Source organism: Balaenoptera ricei, chromosome 19, assembly GCF_028023285.1.
Source record: "Balaenoptera ricei isolate mBalRic1 chromosome 19, mBalRic1.hap2, whole genome shotgun sequence".
NCBI classification, from domain to species: Eukaryota; Metazoa; Chordata; class Mammalia; order Artiodactyla; family Balaenopteridae; genus Balaenoptera; species Balaenoptera ricei.
This window is the reverse complement of record NC_082657.1, coordinates 5,363,587-5,368,127: the sequence shown is the minus strand read 5'-3', so window position 1 is coordinate 5,368,127 and position 4,541 is coordinate 5,363,587. Positions and strand designations below refer to the sequence as shown.

The 4,541-nt window shown below is 43.1% G+C and overlaps 1 pseudogene; it reads left to right on the top strand.

Annotated features, from left to right (window-relative positions):
- The first annotated feature begins 2,319 nt into the window (after positions 1 to 2,319).
- LOC132353928 (vomeronasal type-1 receptor 4-like) lies at positions 2,320 to 4,129 on the top strand (annotated as a pseudogene).
- The last annotated feature ends 412 nt before the right edge of the window (positions 4,130 to 4,541 follow it).

Genomic DNA, 4,541 nt, shown 5'->3' with positions numbered 1-4,541 from the left:
GATTTATGCAAATGAGTCCAATTTATTGGCTTTGATTTGTGCAGACATTTTCTATAATGAGTGATTTATCATATTCTTCCTTTTACTTGTGTCTCTTTGAATATACTTCTCAGGTATTTTGTCTCATTCCATTTCTCTACCAATACTTTAACTGGTGGTTCAGTTCAGTGGTCTGAAGATTAGGAAAGTACTAGTTTTAGGATAGAGAAACACCTCGGGGAAGTGAGGAATCCAGAGGGACACACATACTTTATGCCAGTCCCTTATGTGTGTGATTTCAGCATTTCCTACTCTCCTCCTTGTGAGACCCTGTCTGCCTTCAGGGGTCATGGAAAAGAAAATGCCTCTCAAAAATACTCCAGTTGTCTCCTAAAGGGGCTAACTAGAAACTTGTAAATGATTTTGGTAATTAACAACAGAGAGAAAACTTTTCAGATCCCAAGCCTACACTCCCATTGCTGCTGCAGGTGAAATGATAATTGCAGTTCTGATGGGAGGGGTGGGGAGGACACAGAATCTCAAACCCATATATCAGGCTCTGGCTGTCTCCCTCCCACACAGGTACTGGCTATAAAGACCATCACAGGGAGCCCACTCTCCTGGCAGGAGGAAGGAGTCAGGTAAGGGCGTTCTTTTTCAGTCTGAGCGGCAGAGCCTGTAAGATAACGGCAGATCAAGATTCTGAGTAAGTGATCATATCAGAAAGGCAGTCTTCTGTGCAGTAACCTGATTCAGTGCCAACACCATGCAGGAAGGTGGAAAAATTCTGAGGCATGAACTGAGCTAGTAAAGTAACCCTACACCAACCCCTGCTGGCTCCTCGGGCAATGTAGTTTAATCCTCACTGGCAGTGATTGTTGTGCCTTAGTCCAAGTGATAACAAAACCTGGTTTTTTAAGGCGCTTAAAAATGTAGATGTAAAATCAGTTTGCTCTTCCGTCTACCTTATAGAATCATAATCATAGTCATCCTTCAGGATGACTAGAGGTGCACCAATAATAACTCCAAGTTTGCAGTAAAGAGTATGATGAATGTGCAAAAAATCACGTAATCCTGTGCAGAAAGTGTATTCAAATGGAAATGGCTTGAATGGAAAGGTTTTCTCTAACTCTGGATGTTAATGGAGACAGTAATTGTGTCTTCACTGAAAACATACAGAGTCTATTGATTATGGTCAAGTGTCTTCACTCTTTAAGTTAGGAAATGAACCGTTAAGGAACGTTCACATGATAATCATGAGTTTCAGGCAGCAGTTGTCAGTCATATATCATATTGTTTCTGCCCATTAAAAAAGTATTTTAATATCAATCCAAATATCTAGTATTTTAATTTATAAAGCACACAAGAATACATGCCTTGCGGGTGCTAATTTGCATATATCTCTGGTATGTTAATATCATTCTCAAATCTTTATTCATTGCAAATTTTCAATTAAGTCTAGCATTAACAAATAGACAAGTGTATCATCTGAAAATAACAATGATTTAGTTTTTCCTTTTACACTATTTCATCATGCATGAATGTTTTATGTCTCAAAGTTTATGGAATTACATGTGATGATTAAACAGTTTCTGTAACATACGCTGTTATACTTGCTTTTCTGACATAAAAGCAAGAGTCTTCCTTTTTCCGTCCTAATATTGAGGCATTCTCATCTTCATGACATTACCTTGTCATGGGGCAGGTTCTGCAATATTCTACTGCCAGCAGGGCATGTACATGTATTAAGATATCTAAAGCTTCATTCATAATACATAGTGCCCTACAGAGTAAAACTTTACAAAAATGGAATCTTATTATAATGAAAGTTATAAAATAGTACCAGTCTAAAATCAAAGAACGAGCTGTGGAAACAAAACTAAATATAGATCTGGATTATTATATGAACACAGCTTTTTGGCAGAGCTGGTGGCTCAATGCACTGTCTTTACCGGTCCAGTGGATTTGAAGTTCTCACTCTGCCCTACACAGGAGATTTTGACAAATCCTTAACCTCTCTATGTGTACATTACCCTCCTCTGTATAGTTAAAGTTCCATAAGTGCCTGCCTCATAGATTTGTGAAGAATGAAGAAGTGATCACATGTAGTGCCTTCAGTGATTAATTTCACATATAAGTGCTCTTTCAATGTCATACAGTCAACCCTTTAAAAGCTGCTAGTAACAGAAAAACATGAAGTAAATGTTTCCAAGTGGGAACAAATGTTAAGTGGAGAATATTGAATTTCAGCTGACGTGATTCATGTAGCCCACGCCTGATATTCCCATGCAGGACATTCTAACTCACAAGACAAGTTATCAGTGACTGTGAACTAAGAGGATGGCCAGCAGCAACTTGACAATGGACGTGATCTTCTTAATACAGACTGTGGTTGGAATCCTGGGGAATTTCTCACTTCTTTGCCATTATATCATCCTTTCCTTCACTGGCTACAGGTTAAGGTCCACAGATTTGATTCTTTTTATTTATTTTTTTAAAATTTATTTATTTATTTATTTTTCGCTGCGTTGGGTCTTTGTTGCTGCGCGCGGGCTTTCTCTAGTGGCGGCGAGCGGGGGCTACTCTTCGTTGCGGTGTGCGGGCTTCTCATTGCGGTGGCTTCTCTTGTTGCAGAGCAGGGGCTCTAGGCGTGGGGCTTCAGAAGTTGTGGCTCATGGGCTCTAGAGAGCAGGCTCAGTATTTGTGGCACGCGGGCTCAGTAGTTGTGGCGCACGGGCTTAGTTGCTCCACGGCATGTGGGATCTTCCCGGACCAGGGCTTGAACCCATGTCCCTGCATTGGCAGGTGGATTTTTTATTTTTATTTATTTATGGCTGTGTTGGGTCTTCGTTTCTGTGCGAGGGCTTTCTCTAGTTGCGGCAAGTGGGGTCCACTCTTCATCGTGGTGCGCGGGCCTCTCACTATCGCGGCCTCTCTTGTTGCGGAGCACAAGCTCCAGACGCGCAGGCTCAGTAGTTGTGGCTCACGGGCCCAGTTGCTCCGCGGCATGTGGGATCCTCCCAGACCAGGGCACGAACCCGTGTCCCCTGCATTGGCAGGCAGATCTCAACCACTGCGCCACCAGGGAAGCCTCCTACAGATTTGATTCTTAAGCACCTGATTGTAGCCAACTTCTTGGTCCTCCTCTGTAAAGGGGTCCCCCAGACAATGGCAGTCTTTGGGAGGAAACATTTCCCCAGTGATTTTGGATGCAAACTTCTTTTCTTTCTTCACGGAGTGGGGAGGGAGTGTCCACTGGTAGCATCTGCCTCTTGAGTGTCTTTCAGGCCATCACGATCAGTCCCAGGAACTCCAGGTGGGCAGAGCTTAAAGTAAAAGCTCCCAAGTACATTGTTCCCTCTATTTTCCTGTGTTGGATGCTCCAAATGCTGGTAAATGTTGTTTTTCCTATCGATATAACTGGCAAATAGAGCACAAAAACATCACAAGCAGAAAGGATTTTGGATACTGTTCTGCTGTTCATCATGATGAAACCAGACAGGCAATGTATGGAGCATTGCTATTATTCCCTGATGTTTTCTGTTTGGGGCTCACGCTCTGGGCCAGTGGCTCCGTGGTCTTCATCCTGTACAGGCGTAAGCAGCAGGTCCAACACATTTGTAGGACCAACGCCTCCCCCAGGTCCCCCCCCTTGAGTTCAGAGCTGCCAAAACCATTCTTCTCCTGGTGAGCACTGTTGTCTACTTTTATACCCTTTCCTCCATCTTTCAACTTCTTTTGTCTGTTTTTGATCATCCTAGCTGGTTCCTTGTGGACATGACTGTAATCACTGCTGCGTGCTTCCCAAGTGTCAGCCCGTTTCTGCTCATGAGCTGTGACTCCAGTGTACACAGGCTCTACTTTGCCTGGTTGAGGAATACAAAATCCCCTACTATTATGAGAAATATGTAAATTGTGTGTATTTCCACAGTGCACAGTTGCCAATTCATTCCTTCCTTCCTTCACCCTCAGTGTCCAAAGGAAAGTTTTGAACTGGAGCCTATGGAAGAACTGCTTTCGGGCTGATTCATGTTGTTGGCAGAATACGTTTCCTTTAATGACTCACTTCTGAGTATCTCCATCTAGAAAGCCAGCATTAGCAAATTGAGTCCCCCTCCTGTTTTCAATCTCTTACTTCTTTCAGTCGTAACTATTTGGCATCTGTTCTTTAAAGCTCAGGCGATTATACTCAACCCACCTTCATTAACCAGGAAAATCTATTTTAGTCAGCTAGGGCTGCTGTAGCCAAGAATACCACAGGGGAATGCTCCAAGGTGATGGAGTAGGAAAACCGTGAGCTCTCCTCTTCTCCTGGACACACCAATATTACAATTGTATACAGAGCAAGTATTGATGAGGAAGACCAGAAGCTACCAGAAAAGATCTTCTACAACTAAAGGATCCACAGTGAGACAGGTAGGAGGGTTGGAGTCTCGGTAGAGTCAAGAACCATATCCCTGGGTGCGTGACCTAGAAACAGGAGAATAATACAGTTACAAAGATTATCCCCAAGGGGTGAGCATTCTGAGCCCTACATTGGGCTGGCACACCAGGAAGATAAG